Source organism: Triticum aestivum, chromosome 5D, assembly GCF_018294505.1.
Source record: "Triticum aestivum cultivar Chinese Spring chromosome 5D, IWGSC CS RefSeq v2.1, whole genome shotgun sequence".
NCBI lineage: Eukaryota > Viridiplantae > Streptophyta > Magnoliopsida > Poales > Poaceae > Triticum > Triticum aestivum.
Genome location: NC_057808.1, coordinates 96,075,532 through 96,092,862, shown reverse-complemented (window position 1 = coordinate 96,092,862; position 17,331 = coordinate 96,075,532).

Here is a 17,331-nt window from a genome sequence, read left to right as displayed (position 1 = left end):
GAGAGCGTTGCCCGCGCCGCTTCCGGGTGCACGCGGCTGCTCCGCGTTCAAAGGTCGCAATAGTCGGCTACAACATGCATGTAAAAAGTTCTTGGGAGTCCGTGCTACAGCTAGCTGTCCTCCCCCAACTCGTCAATCTCTTCCAGTAGTGCTAGTACTCCATGGCGCGATCCATCGACAAGCAGGCGGGAAAGTTATCGTATACTCGGTTTGCGGTGAGTGGCATGCCGAGCGACCATGTGGGGTCGAGCCGTGGAGGAGGATGAGACACGAACACGACAGACGTGATTTAAACGTTGGTTTTGCTCGATGGCGCGATCCAACGAAATGAAACGTTGGTTTCTCTCCGTTTCCATTTTTTCTTTGAAAAAACAGAAACTTTCCACTCCATTTTCATTCCTATTCCAAGGTTGCCCCGTTACAACATTCCATCAAATACAAAGGAAAACTAACACGCATGCTGATGCATCTCAATGATTCACAGATCATAGCCAATATTTACTTCACAACTAAAGAAAAAAGTTGTGAGAGCATGTACGAAAGAAAAACTACTGATGGGGTCACTACGACTTCACAACTAAACATGATTTAATTTCCTGGCCAGGTAGAACCTGTCGAAGAAAAGACGGCTGGCACCCTCGGATCATACGATGCTTTTGTGCAGTTCCACTAAAATCGACCTGAGCATCCCTGATGGCAAAGATATTGAAGAAGTGTGATTAGAATAATAGTACTGGCACTAGTTCATGAGACATAAACTCATCACAAGTAGAAGCCGGTAGAAGTAGAGAAAGATCGACATGGAGATGGAGCTACGGCAGTGGAGCAAGCCGGCTCCAAAAGGAAGATGGACTACCTGGGACGCCGGGCTGTAGCTAGAAGGGCGGTTGGGACGCGGCATCGGCCCATACCGCGGTGACCCCCGATTGGGACGCACCGACTGTGGGTTTTCTCCCTCGCATGTCAACCGCGTCTACGCAGAACATTGTTCCCTTCCCCCAGTTGCGGGATCAGGCGCGTCGTTCTATGCTTGTGAAGAGAGCAACCTAAGCAAGCAGGCTTGTAGCTTAGGCTCCTGCTAGTGTATATATAGTGGTTTTCTTTTTCTCTCCATATCAACCATTTTATATTGCGTACGTGTCATTCAAGAATGAAATGATGGTTGCTTCTTCCGACTAACTTACTGTGTGATTTGACTGCTCCTTAGTGGCCCCTACACGTACTCCCCCTACATGTATGCAACAGTCACACGTACACATGGACGCAAAAACGCGCGCGACGCCCTAATGCATGCATATCCGAGCACACGACGAAACACACACGGTCACGCTCAAGTGCTCAACCTACACGTGCATGCACACACATACTCAGTCAGGGTGAGCTAGTGACCGTATAAACACCGGAAAATATATATATTGAGTGCAATGAGCGTATTATGAAGTCCACTGACCGTATTTTTAAAAATATACAGTGACAGACAGTGTATTTATATCGTTTGAAATTAAGCCATATTAACCGGAGAGGAGGCGGTATGGACTAGCATTACTTTGTTGTGTCCCGTCAACTTGCCGAACGAGGAGAAGGTTGCAGGACGGGAGAAGCTTGCGCGCGGTGGCTCGCAGGACAAGGAGAAACTTTTGACTAATGCAAGCACTCCCTCGCTCAGGCGGTGGACGTGCAACAGTTAATTCGGTGTCAGATTGCCAGAAGCATACACTATACTACTAGTGCTATTATTGTTCGACTTCCCGAATAGGCGAACAACCAAGCGCAAAGTTTACTAGTACTACTACTATAGTCTATAAAGGTACGTACTATACTAGTACTAGGAACCGGATGGAGGAGCGTCTGCACTCTTATTATAATTTTAAAATGTGATAAAGCAATCTTCAACACATTTGGTTCTCTTCGAGGGTTCTCGCATGTGATAATGGAAGTTGATTGCATGGAACACTCACCACAATTCTCGCTTAATTCTGGCTCATATCCTGTTACAAATAGTAGCGCTCGGTAATATTTCCTCTTTTTTTGTTATTCGGCATGTAAACAGGTCAGCAAACCTTGCGGCGCATCTTCGTGCGAACCGTGCTTGCTGCACTTTGAATGTGGCCGAGAGCTGGCTTGATGAAACACCTCGCTTCCTACTTCTTTTTTTGCGGGTACCTCGCTTTCTAGTGACCAGTGTCTTGGCTGATCGTCCTAAGAATGCTTATATACGAATAAAGCTCTCTCATTTACCCGCAAAAAAGATTAAGCCATATTAACCGGAAAGGAGGGAGTATGGACTAGCGCTACTTTTTGGTGTGTCCCGTCAACTCGCAGAACGAGAAGAAGCTTGCAGGACAAGGTGAAGCTCGCTTACGCCTTTTGACTAATGCAACCTACCCTCGGTGGACATGCATCAGTCCATTCGGTGTCAGATTGTCAGAGGCATACACTGTAGTACCCAACATGCGGAGTACCATCATTGTTCGACTTCACAAAGAGGCGAAGAGCCAAGCGCAGTAGTACGAGTAGTACTACTACTAGAACCGCATGGTGGAGCGTCTGTACTCTTTTTTTATCTCTGATAAAGTACACGTTTATTCCGGAGAAGGGCGGAAAACGGCAGCCCAACATGTAATGAATTATATCGATCAACCAACCATGCTCGAATATATCTTAGCCTCCGTGCGAGCCCGTCTGTGTGTTCTCGCTCCTCGTCTCTCTCAAGGAACGGCGGGTTGGCTCTTTGCCGTCAATTGAGATCGGTTTGCTCACACTCCTGTCCCACATGTCAGTGATATGCCAAGAGGAGGTGAGTTGACCGACTGGCCATACGCGTACTTGGTTTTTCACCTTCATACTACTCCTCCCTCCGTCACAGTTTACAGGGCGCGCTTCATTATGATGCATTTCTCTCAATGCATTTCCACTACCAGAGAGACTTTAGACGTGTTTGGTTTAATGCTCAATTAATTAGGGCATGGTAACCGCAATCAAGTCCACAATTTTCTCTCCATGTACTGTACTACTACGGAGTGGAGTAAGTGCATGCATGTGTGTACCCGGGGTGGAAGCACTTCATGCATGTGTGTACGCATTATTCCCTCTAGTAATAGACGCCGTGCTATAACTACCAATGCTATTTTTCAGGCCGATCGCTAGTCGCCTTGGTCCCACAGATTTTTTTTCTTTTTTCTGAAGCGCGCTGTATAAACAGTGACGGATGGAGTAGTATGAGCGGATTCAAAGAAGAGTGTATTGATGGTTGCTTCTTCAGAGCAACTTACAGTGGGAAAGGTGGGGCTTATGATTTGACTGCTCATTGCTCACTATTAATGCAGCGCAATGACCGGGCTGAGTCTCCCATGCGGCTGTGCACTACCCCCTCGGTTCTTAAATATACTCCGGAGTATTTGTCTTTCTAGAGATTTCAACGAGTGACTACTCAAATATTTGTCTTTTTAGAGATTTCAAATGGACTGGCACATACGGATGTACATAGACATATTTTAGAGTGTAGATTCACTCATTTTGCTCTGTATGTAGTCACTTGTTGAAATCTCTAGAAAGACGAATAGAATATTTAGGAATGGAGGGAGTACACATACGAAGCAAAATGAGTGAATCTACACTCTAAAATATGCCCGTTTGAAATTTGTAAAAAGACAAATATTTAGGAACGAAGGAGTATAATTTTGTGCATGGCATATGGACCCGGATGATGAAGAGGCTTCTGGCAATGCTATCAAGCTTCCATCATTTGTTTACATAATTGACGTACTATACAAATAATTTTCCAGCGACATGAAATTGTACAATGGTGTGAGCTTTCAGCTTTTGTTTCGCGTGTCTTGCCATCGGTGCTCTTTCGGAAATAATAAAAAACTAACTTCCTTGCTAATGCATGTCAATTATTAGCAGATCAGAGCTAATAATTACATCACAACTGAAGACAGAGTTGTGAGAAGGTGTTAAATTAAAATTGATCCATGCTTTCATTGGCAGCAACATCCCCCCAGCTCTATCTAAATCAACAAGGCATGTTGGGGAAAAAGTAGCTATCTGGACCATGCAACATTCCGATCATTTTGTGCAGTTCCACTAAAATAGAGCTGAGCATCCCTGTTCCAAAGATATTAAGTGTGATTACGATAATAGAGGACTGCTGATGAAACCATAAACACACAAATAGAAGCCGGTCACCTTTGCAGTCTCTCTTAAGACTAACTAGTTGGAGAAGATTAGGCTCGGAGTTGGATGAGGAGGATAGAGCAAAACCAATCTCCCTTTGTGCAGTCGCACTGAAATGTAGAGACGTTGCCCGTGTGACATTTTAGTACAACTGCACAAAACACTCTTAAGAAAAAAGTGATTTGTGCAGTTCACCAAAAGGTCGCAATAGCAACGAGTAGAAAGGAAACAATTACTGGCCAATAACAGTTGATGACACATGCGACGACAAAAAAGAAGCATATTCCTTGTCTAAGGGAAGATAACAACACGGTTGTGTTTGTCTAAAACGGTGTGAGGACGAGAATGCAATGTGGAAAGTACGCCGGACGAGCTACGTTTTGGGCAAAGAACTATGGAAGATCCACATGCAGCGACGTGGGAAGACGGGCAGTGGAGCAAGGCCGGAGGGGATACCTGGAGGTCGTCGGGATGTAACTAGGTGAGCGGCGACGGGCGGAATCTGCGAGCAGGTGGCGTAGGCCCTGCCGCGCCGGAGCTTGGTCAGAGAACGGCGTATACCGCAGATCGGGACGTGCTGCCTCGGCGCCGTAAAACGGAGAAACGATGCACTTCCTCCTTTCCCTCGGCGGATGGGATGCGGCCGAATCAGTGACCAACGGTGAGAGAGAGAGAGGCCACCGCACTCCCTTTCCCCGGCAGACGGGATGCGGCCGGATCAGTGACCAACGGTGAGAGAGAGAGAGAGGCCACCGCAGCCTTGTGTGAGATACTCTGAAGAGCGACAAACCAGGCAGGCAGGCTCCATTGTATATAGTGAGCGGACTACCTTTTTCTCCATAAAAATCATTTTATATTCTATGTACGTGCCATTGAGCGCTATAACTTTATTTAAAAATAACGCGGCAACGCGTCAAGTCGAACTTTGTTTTGTGCACGCGTGGTACATGACCTCCCTAGGTAAACAACCGCTACAGGCGTTCAAATTAGCACGTGGGCTGCCATTTCGTAAAGAAATGAGCTCCACCGTGTACTCGCGCGGGTGTGGCTGGGCACGAAGCGTGAGTACGTGCATGGTGCACCTATTCTCTTCTTGTATACGTACACCACCTACGTGGGGTTGTGTGAGAGAGATACAAACCTAGAGAGATATAGTGTGTGGGTTCTTGAGAGTTTTGGGGGGGGGGGTCAATCAAAAAATGTAACATATGCAATGTGTGTGAAATAGAGTCCTGGATATAACATATATATAGAGGGGGCGATCCACGAGAAGAGAGTGGAGGTATCATCGGCTTGAGGTGTCCATAGAATCGAAGAGAGGGATGATGTGTGTGTGTGCGCGCGCGATCGATAAACAGTGCCATCGAATTTGTGTGTGCCCACGTCAAAGATATAGAGTGGCTAGCCTACTGGAACGTGAGATGGGACATGTGCAGTTTGTCTCTGTGGCATGGATACCTACCTGCAGCGCTCGACTATCGGTGTGTGGTGGGGGAAGAGGGAGGCCCAATTAACTATAGAGGTACAATGGCTGGTATATGTGTGGAGGAGGAGAGAGGCCTACCTCATGTATTAAGGAGATCGATCTGCCTCATGTATTAAGGGCCATATGTGCAGGAGAGGAATAAGGTTGGGAGAGAGACAGAGCTAGAGTGTTGGAGGGGGTGGTAGTGGAGTTGCTTCTAACAAATGGTGGGATAGGCTTGCTAGACAAACGGAGGGCACTCCCGCAATATCAATAAGAGAGGAGATGGCTGCTTGTTGTCTGTGCACGTGCGTGTGAGAGACGGGTCAGGAGGCATGCACGAGTGATGAGGGGGACGATGTGGCTGTGGTAAGCAGACGTAACTACATAGGAAGATCAATCGCCCTTTGTTAGAGAAAGGAGAGACATAACTTGTGAGGTACATCGATCGATGGGGGGTAGTTAAAGTCGATCTAGGTATATGTTGGGAGATGGATCGGTATACATGCATGTGTGTGTTAGAAGCAAATGAGGCACGAGGAGAAGGATAGAGAGAGAGGGATGCATGTAGGAGGTGGTACGAGAGGCATACTATATCGAGGGGGAGGAGTGTGCGAGTACGAGAACGATGAAAAGAGTGGTGGGAGTGAGGCATGGACGGTGACAAGAGAAGAGGGGAAGCTTCTGTTTGTGCTAGGCACACCTGGCTAGAGAGGCATATCGATCGATGTGTGTCGTAAAGAAGGAGCTGGGGGGCCTACACACACCGTGGGTGAATGACCTAAAGTGAAAAGACGAATTTGCACGATGGAGCTAGAGAATGCTGAGGGAGGGTGAGAGGGATGCGGGCGTGTGCATGCGCAAGAGAAAGTTAGCGCTAGCTACAAAGATAAGAGGGTTGTGTGGGTGTAAAAGACGAATAGAGATCATATATAGTTCATTATAAAAAGCGAATTCGGATATTTGAAGAATTTATCGTAGTGTTTCAAACCGACGCATGTGTGAATATATATAACGGTGATACACATGGTGTGGTTATGAACATGTTATACTACATTTAATATATTTTATCTCTACTCTTATAAAAAACGGAGTTGTTGATGATGGTGTGCCTGCCATCCTGCATTATAGGCCGTCCGGTTTATATCTGGCGGATAGCAAGGAAACTATGATGGTTGAAGTTGGCAACAATCATGATTGTAGATTCTTATTGAAATAGAGAAACGAATTCAAATTTAGTTCGAATTGCAGCGGTAGTATAGACATTTGGAATGCACTAAAATGTTGGTATGAGTAGGTTACATGCATTATACAGCAAGCGAAAAAATTTAATCGGACATAACATGGATTCATACTCCCTCCTTCCATCTATATAGGGCGTAATGAGATTTTTAAGACCGCCTTTGACTATTGACAAGATTAATAGTGCATGACATGCACAATGTGAAAATTATATCATTGAAAGAACCTTTCACAGACGAATTGAACGATGTGCTTTGTGTAAGTTGCATGTCATATATCATTGCTCTAATACTTGGTCAAAGTTAGCATCGAAAAACGCATTAGGCCCTATATAGATGGAAGGAGGGAGTAGCTTTGAATAGCATTTGTATAGTAAAACGGGGCAAGACTCTCTCTTTGTGTGGTGTGAATAGTTTTATTTTTTTCGTTTTCTTTTTGGTTGAGGGAAGTGCGAATTGATTTGGTACGTACAAGTACAATATTACTACACGTTAGGCTTGTCCCTAAAATTCAACCTGCGTCTTGTTATATCCCGAAAATTCAGATATCGTGCTCCCAAAACTGGCGCCTTCACAACCCGCGCCTTGCTATCCCGAAATTACAGCGCGCGCGAAAACTCCCTCCAGCTGCCAAATCCCGACACGCGAAATCCCACTTCTAACCCTGAGCCGAAAGGGTCGCTAGTTCATATCGGTGGGGAGTACTTTTGTAACACACCCTACATTTTGGACAAGCGCGTCCCTAAGTCATGCTTCACCCCCTCCCATCGCCCCCTTTTCGCCATTTGAAATCCCAGGCCGCCATAACCTCTCCGCTCCAGCCGCGAAACCCCACCCTCCTCCGTCCGCCACGTCACCGCTGCCCAGCCGGAGCCTCTTCCCCAACGACGTCGTCCACCGCAACAGCTCGACGTCCCTCGTCCACCTCCCTGGATGAGGATCCGTCGTCCATCTCGCCGTCCCGCCGGTTCAGCCGCCCCGTCCTCCACCTCCAAGGAGCTGCTCCGACGATCGCCTCGTCTATCGCGGCTGCTCCATCCCCACAGCGCCGCCTTAACCTGCTTCACCGGAACCGCAGCATCCTCACCGACTCCTCGGACGAAGCCGAGGCCTACTCGGCGCCACCAAAGAGGTTGTACACTCATCGCATCGCACCTTCTCCTTAACTCGACCTCCCGGCGCCGACGGTGCTCCATCTCGCACCCCCATGGAGCGGCTACCTTGAAGCCGGCGCCACGGGCGACATCTCCACGGCGGCTCTCCCCCAGTGCGAGGCCCCTTCGGCGACGGCGTCCATACCAGCCGGATCTGCTGCTGCTGCTCCGGCTCTCGCTCGCGCTGCTGCTGCTGCTGCTCCGGCTCTCGCTCGATCGCTCGCTCGCCCAGCTGTTGCTGCTGCTCTCCCCCTCGCTCGTGCTACTGCTCTGCTCCGATTAAGCCACACTTCAGTCGACTGAATCGACTTTTGGGTCAGTCAATTTTCAGGGGTTGGGGGGGCTCGCCGGAGTTAAGGAAGAACCACCCGCAACGGGGACGGGGGCTCACCAGAGAGGTACCCCACTATCTATCTTAGGGTTCAGGGTGGGGGCGGGGGGCCTAGAGGGCTGGCCGGGGCGGCGGTGGCGAGTTGTTTCGGGGCGGCGAGGCGGCGCTGGGGCCGGCGGTTCGGCCGGTGGTGGCTGGCGGCTCAGGGGGGTGCAGGTTGAAGATGAACTGCAGGCCCTCCCTAAACTACATGTCAAGTGCCTCTCTGCTACCATTGCGTTTAGTTTCGATAGTAGCATTCAGATTCCACAGTAAATTTCAGTTTCGACAGTTAAGTTCAGAATCAACAGTTTTTACCTCATCTGTTGTAGTTAGGTGGTTTTTGGTGATGTTAATTTTACATCCATTTTACATCATCTATTGGAGATGCTATTAGAATCCCACTTGAGATTGACGATGTCTATCTTGTGCTGCTTCAGCCTTGACGTCTTACGGCTCACCGGAGCTGCTCCAACGACAGAATGATCCATCACAACAGAGCAGTGCCCTGGACGCCGTCTACAGATTCCTCAGATCTTCCTCCACACCTCCGACAGCCACCTCTGCCTCAACTGCTTCAGCGACCAACCCAATGATGCTGAGGTCGACACGGCTACGACAAAAAGGTTGTACACTTGTTGCATCACTTATTACTATACATTCACGTCGATCCATTAGGGCTATTTTGGTTCAACGGAAAAACGTCGAACCACTGGTTGTTACCATCACTCTAAATTTCTGCATGCTCTTCTTACATAATCTCACCATATTTTTTTCGTATGCATGTCAGATATTGTACACAGTCATGCTGAACATGTAGAGAAAAAGAGAAGAGTTTTGCACGGCAATACAATGTCATGCAGACATCGCTCCATGGTGGGTTCAATGGCAAACCCTCCCCACCCCTCTCCAGATTGTAATCCAGAGGAAGATATCTGTTCTAAGGCGGATTCAGACGCCGCTGACCACTCCTATTTACCCCCCAAGGTGTTTGCTCTACCTTGGCATGATGATGTTAGTCATATCATGCATATGTTACCTTGTAGTGCCTACTTTTGACATCATATATGTCATCTGCTTAGTTTAGACATGTTCTGTAATGCCACCTATTTAGTTTCTATATCATATATGGGAATTATGCAGTCTCATGTCTTTTAGCCAGCCATAATATATGTGAAATATGCAATGCCATCCTGTTTAACTAGGCATCATATATTTGAATGATATCTTACCCATCCTTTTCTTCATTACATTTCCATTTGTCGACAATGTTTGTACATTAAACTACTCTTCCTGTGAATTAGCCATTTGGGTGGGAGATGGAAAATCTGGAGTGAAAACAAGGCCTTCAGAGCAGACAGTGCTACCTGTCGAAGCAGATCTCTTGTTGGGTCCCGATAGCTCCTCAGAGATGGATTCAGAGACAGATGACCAGTCCTATTCCCCCACTGAGGTGTATGCTCTAACTTAGCACGGTTATACTGCTCATATCATGCATACGGTGTCTTGCATTGCATAGTTTAGACATCATATACACAATATTCAACACCATGTTCTTAGTTCAGACATCATATCGAATGCCCTCTGTTTAGCATACAAATCACATATGTGAATTAAATGATGCGATCCTGATTACTTAGATAACATGTAGGTGAATTATGTGATGCGATCATGTTTAGTTATTCATCATATCTTTGAATTATGTTATGCTATGCTATCCAGTTTAGATAGACATCATATATGTGAAATTATGTCATGCTATCTGTTTTAGTTAAACAATATACATGTCAACTATTTCATGCCCTCTTTTTTCCACACTATCTATTGCATCTGTCTCTCATACAATGTCTGTACATTCAACTATGTTTCCTGTTTATCAGCCATTTGAATTGGAGCGGGTGATGCCAGTATCTAGCGGACTAAAAACACGGTCTTCAAATAAAACAGTGCTACCTCTTGGTGGAGATAGCATCCCGGTTGTACATGCACAAGAACCAGCCCTACCACACATAACCCAAACTCTCGCAGATTGTACCCCTACTGCGATGGACAGAGAACCAGCTTCACCCAATCTAACCCCAACCCCAGCCGATAGTAACCCAGTTCCTGTTGACACAGCACCATCTCCACCACAAAGCTCCCAAACAAGAGCAGTTAGTAAGGCAGCTCCAGTGCCCAAAGGGCCAGTACTATCACGGCGAACCCCAACTCCACCAGTTAGTACGCCTATTCCTGTGGAGGAAGCACAACCAGCTAGTCGTAGTTTAGCATCTATCGCATTTGATGTTAAATCGTATGTGCGTATCTTCCCATCTTGGAAATATTATACTGAAGATGAAGGAAAATGCCAGTTGCAGGTGTTTGTCTAGGAGTTATGTGTAAGTAATGTTATTCATGGCAATTACTTTGCTTCGTCCCATACATCCTACCTCCATGATGGTTATAATACAGCAAATTTTCCCATTTTTCTCTATAGAGAAGGACCGATTTGGAAACTCAGGATGAGGTAACCTGTGCTAATACCTCTGCTATCTTCAAGAATGCTTGGTGGCAGTATCGGAATTACCTGAAGAAAACGTACTTCACTGGCAAAGAAACTCATCAAATTCCCTTACGTTCTCCTGAGACACATTTACTGGACGATGACTGGGAATGCCTTGTTCTGTACTGGTCTCGAACCAAGAATGTGGTAAGGTCTATGAGCTCATTTTCTATTTTTAAGTATTATATTCTTGCGTCTTACTGTACTCTGTTCATGTAGAACAAGTGCCTAAACCTGAAGAACAACTGTTCTAATTTAAGATTCCATTGCTATCATAGTTCAAAAAAGCGCTAGGCGTTAATTGTGTGTTTTGCCACCGCCTTGCGCTTTACTGACCAAAGCGCATGCTTATGCGCAGTTATGCACAGATTATGCGTAGTTATGCGCAATGCGTTTTGCCAACGCCTAGAGCCTAGGCGCGCTCGCCTTTTTTAACTATGATTGCTTTGCTCTTGTATCACTGTATTTACTCATACAAACTTATTTTTAAATTGAAGGATCCAATCGAAACTCCAATGGCACAGCAGGTATGTTCACGCATGTTTCTTTAACAGGTTTGCTCTTATCAATAACTCTGTTGATTTCAATTTCAATTGTGTATACAGTTGACTTTCATATAATGCACATTACTAGCATCACAACAGAGCCAATAGTGTTGTTGTACATGTAGACTCGTGGTACCCATCTGAAATCTTGTTGTGTCGTCTAGTTTCCCACGCTTTGTATTCTTTCACTGCTGCTTTGTCTTGAACTGATATGATTTGAACCGTGTCTCTATTTTGATTTGGCAAGACAATGCAGTGACCATAGGACATAGATATATGTTTGTTTGATGCTTTTATTATGTACTAGTACTTGGCAATAGAAGACTTGGTAGTTTAATCCTGTCCACCTTACTAATGAACTGGTTCACTGAATTGAGTTTCATATACTAGTACATGCTAAACTTGTTATGTGTCTGCTTGTTTCTTCTTTTAGAATGCTGACAGAATATTGGGGAAGAGTGCCTTATTAAGCAATGGTAAAGGAAGTAATGCAGATAAGGTTCAGGATAGTGACACATCCTTGTTGGTCTCCAACAAAGCTGATAAAACAGCTAAGGAAGACTATCTTGAAGACAGCGAGACAACCCCAAAGTCCTGTCTTGGTTTAGTGTTCGAGTTACTGGCCACTACCGTTTGCACAAGCTATTCAAACTCACTGTTTGAATCAGTTCGGTTTCTTGAGTCTCAACTACAAGCTGAAAGACATCGATCAGCTGTGCTGCGACAAGAAGCGGAAGGACTGCGGAAGTCCCTGGAGCATTCAGATGCATACTTTCTGGTGCAACAGCAAGCGTTGGAGGATTTTAGCGCCAAACAGGACAAAGCTAATCAGCTTGCTAAGCTTATTGCCAGCATGGTGGATACCCAGGATAACGTTTCTTGAGCTCTTCTGAAGTTGTTTCAGTTACGCTCTTGTTTTGCTGCCGCGTTTATTTGCACTGGTGGCCAATTTTGACGGCCAGTGTATGTAATGTGCTGCTTTGTTCCCTATATTTGCACTGGTGGCGAACTTTGATGCCCAGTGGATGTAATATGTGTAATAGCGGTAATAGGCTAGCGTTAATTGCTTGCTTATTTATTTCCTTATTGTCTTGTTTAGTTGTTTGCTTGTAGTCACTGCAGTTCTTTTTCTGTTTTTTTTTCTAGTGGCCACAATAGCCTATTTTTGGTAACTAGGCCAAAATAATCATGGCAACACACGGACTGTTGTAACCATGGGCCTCCTGCAGGCCGTATGATCCATGGGCCTTCGTCCGACCGTAGGATCCATCGGCCTTCTATACGGGCCTTAGGGTCCATGGGCCTTCTACGGGCTGTGCGATCCATGGGCCTTCTAGGGGCCGTACTATCCATGGGCCTCATACGGGCCGTAGGATCCATGGGCCTTCTACGGGGCGTATCATCATTTCGCCAATCATGGGTCGTACTATTCGTGGACCATAACGGGCCGTTAATAGGCCGTATTTGATAACTCTATGAAAACAGCCCAACGGGTTTTTTTGACATGAAAACGGCCCAACGTATTAACGGTCCGCAAACGGGCCGACTGTAACAACGGGCTGAATTTGGCCCACAAGCAGAAAATGACAGTAACGGGCCGTATGTAACCGAATGCTGCAAATGAGCCCAAGAATCAATGGACCCTGAGAAGGCCGAAAGATAACTTGGGCTGGAAACGGCCCAATGGAATAACGGGCCGTTAATGGGTATAAAGTGATACACTGTTCATTACGGGCCAGTTTCACCACGGGCCGTTAATGGGCCAAGAGTTACAAACGTCCTCATATGGGCCGAAAGAAGTCATGGGCCACACATGGGCCAGAAGTTAAAACGGGCTGAATCATATTGGATGGCCCAAATGACGCTACTGGGCCTAATTCGGATAGGGCGTAACGGGCCCTGGGTTAGCGGGCTGTAAATGGGCTATATGCGAACAGGCCGTTAACAGGCTTTCCGTGGGCTGGGCCGCCACCTTTTGACCAAGTCAAACGGGCCGGCCTTTTCACGGGAATGGGCCTCTGTTGGGCCGTGCCACGTGTCGCCGTATCATAGGCGCCTTCGGTCCAATGAGCAGATGACATCTGTCCCAACGGTGAGCCGACACGTGTTTCCTCCAGCCAATGATGATTTTACACGTGGAAAATCCCCATTGGTCGGGGCTGTTAACGGGTTATCGGATCCAAAACCCGACCCGATAGCTTAACGGCGTTCCGTTACGGTGGATGCCACGTGTCGGTCACCCTTGACGAAAGCACTTCTGTGACGCGCGATTTATCGTCATGGAAGTGGACACTTCCGTGATGATAATTTTGGTAATGTCATGGAACACTTCTACGACAGCACATGTATGACTATCTTGATTCTGTCATAAAATCGTCATGGATGTACATGCATGACAAAAAACGCGACCTACTGTGACAAACACGTATCATCACGGAAGTGTATTTTTTTGTAGTGTATGTATGGTTAGGGTAGAGGGCTTGGACCATGTAGGCACGAGAATCAACTCAAAGTCGAGGACTCGAGAAATGAAAAAGAAAGGTTGAATGGCGATGGAGACTCGAAACGTGAAGCTGAAGGGGAGATCCAAGGCAAGCGCAAGAGAAGTGCAACCCTAGAGCTCCAGATCCCATTCAGGCTAGCCTCTGGGAGATCCAAAAGGTTTCTAGAGGCCTGGAGTCTGCCCAGAGGATTCCGAGCAGCCTCCAGGTGAGTTCAGAAAGTTTCTAGAACCTGTCCTGGAGGCTTGAGGCCAGTACAAAAAGGTTCTTGACCGTCCAAAGGCTCCGGGTGAAGCCAGAAAGCTTTTAGACCCGAGCCCACTCGGAGGCTTCCTGCACCTAAACCCTTCAGGTCGTGTTTGCACACAAATTTGGGCTGGGTCCATGCACCTTTATCTTTCCTCATACCTCTTCACGAGGAACCTATATAGTTGTACCTCTAGGATATAGGGCCAGGCAAGTTAGGAAACAATAAAGGCATTAGAAAGCTCTTTTCCTACACGTCTCCGTGTTGGGATCCAAGGGCACCTCGTGATGAGGTACAAGACCTCCAAGTCTTAGGATTGGAGTTGAATCCCTTACCTAGTCACAATCGTGTTGAGCATAAAACACCCTGCATTATTTTAATGGGAACTATTAAGATTACAATCACATGTTAGATGCTTATTAGCAATTGATGGCAGTTGTCACGTGTAACCTCCATGAGATGAGCAACCCATACTTTATAACGGCTCCGTTGTGTGGCGAAGCATCATCCACCGTTGAGTGTTTCTTTAAGATTCAGGTATACTGCTAGCTTTATTCAAATACACTATTGATCGCTTCTTGATATCCCTGGCTAATAACATAGTGTAAAAAGGAATATTTTGTTGGAATCTGAACACCAAGGGTTTGTTGTATCGAAAGCATCCTCCCCCAGTGTGAGAACCAAGGAATCAATCTGAGGATTTCTCCTACTAGCCAATGATAGCCCTACGCTCAACTAAAATATTTTTTCTTGGTCCCTAACTTAGTTTAGTGCGCTTGTCAATCTCACTAGCAAAGCTAGTAACAAGGATTGATATATTGTTTGTATGGAGTTCATTTTTGTATGCAATAGAATTAAAATTCATATTTTTATTGAACAATAGAACGAGAAAACATAGTTATATTTATGGAGAATAATAGACCAGGATCCATAACTTAACTAGTGGCATCTCTCCAAACAACATAGGCATGGTACATAAACTACAACTGTGTATCAATTAAACTACAGTTTTTATGCTTAATCATACATGTCGTGATTGCATATAGGCATTACGTATTTATGTTTATAGACCACTATCCAACGTGCATTAACTAATACTCCTCTGTTCCTTTATATAAGGTGTATTAGTTTTCTAAAAAGTTAAACGAGTGCATGTTTGGCTGAGTTTTTAGAAAAATATATCAATATCGACAATACGAAATTTATATCATTTGATCCATCATGAAAAGTAGTTTAATATTTTTTACCTATTAGGTATTGCAGATGTTGTTATTTTATCCTATAATCTTGGTCAAACATTCAAATGGCACACTTGCACGGAAATCAATACACCTTATATTCGGGAACAGAGGGAGTATTCTACTTCAAGACCGAAATTCATGATGCATCTCAAAGTATTCAATAATAAAATAGGATATTGCATTAAGAAAGGTGGCAAAATATTTTTTATTGAATGTGACATAATGTTGATAGTATATTCTCTTTACTTACAGTTCATCACCAAGACAACTTGACATCTATCTTTTTTGTAATCCTTTTATCTTTAGTGGCATTAACACGCTACAATCCCAACCAACATACACAACTCTCTTTTGGAGATCGCTCATCTAAATGTGGCCAAGGCACGCCTAATAGATCGGAGAACATGTGTATATATAAATCATGTAGCAAAGAAACAAAGAAAACCGATAAATAATCCATATATGATCTGATCATAAAGTGACAATTCATCACACTGCAACAAACACACCGAGAATTACATAAGATTTTATCACAGTCATGTTGGACAACTCATGCGATCTTTGTATTGAAGAACAAGTGGGAGTAGAAGCCACATAGTTATTGTTATGGAGCCATAGTCCAAGGAGGACTACTCATACAGAGTCATCGGAGCAACAAAGTTGATGATGATGACTCCAACAACAATTTCCCTCACCAGCAGGGTAAGACCTCTAGATTGGATCGCCTCGATTCTAGATGAAACGACGACACACAAATATTTGTATATTCAAAGTTAAGTTTTTAGGGGGGTGGGGTATAAAGTCGTTGGGGCGAAGAGGCACCAAGGGGAGCCATGTGGGCCCCACACACCCATGTGATGCGTCCCAAACCTAGGGATGCATGGGTGTGTGCCCCCTAGCTCCATCGCTGCCACATTTGGGACCCCCCCCCCCCGGGTCTCCCGGACATCCCTTCTGGCAAATTGTTTTTTTGGTGATTTCTGGTCCTCGAAAAATATTTATTTCTATTGCACACAAATAGCAAAACAAACAACCTGACACTTGGCATTGGATTAATATGTGGAAATGGTAATGAGTAACGTTCCTGGAATATTTTTTGGTGTAACCCAATGAGAGCCATGCATTCACATGCAAAGTCTAGGGGTAGCTGCATGCATGCATGCATGTGATGATCTATGCAGAGTACAATTTCTTTTACAGCAAAAATTAATATATAGACAAAATTATATAGCTGATTCCCAATATGCTTTCACCGCTGGCTTTGTATCGAGGACTTTGCAACTATGTTCCGACAAAACTTTTTCCATCCCTAAAGTTCCCACGCCACAAGAAATGAAGTTGCCATTGTATTATTGTCAAAGTTGCCACCGTGTTGGTATCACAGTTACAACGTGACAACTTTGATATTAATACAATGGCATCTTCATTCCTTTAATAGGTTAAAACTTTTAAGATGATCCCACCCCACAATAAAGAAACTTGTCATTGTGTCAGTGTCAAAGTTCCAACGTGTTTATATCAAATTCCCTCCATGTTTGTATCAAAATTACCAGGTGGCAACTTTGAAATCAATACCAACTACATGGCAACTTTTAATTTGATTATTTTTATCAAAACCTACACATATGGCATCTAGTATAAAAGCTTCCGTCGAGACAAAGGTGACAGCGAAGAAAAGTCATAAATCGAATACACAGTTTAAGAGTAAAAACACTTTAAAGTTTGTGAAGTACCATTAAAAGAACTAACGTCATCATGTACCTCATGTGCATGCATACATGCGTTTTTTGTGAGAGTTGAGTTAACACCTCCATCTTGCGAATGTTCTTTTAGCATGTGCACCATGCCA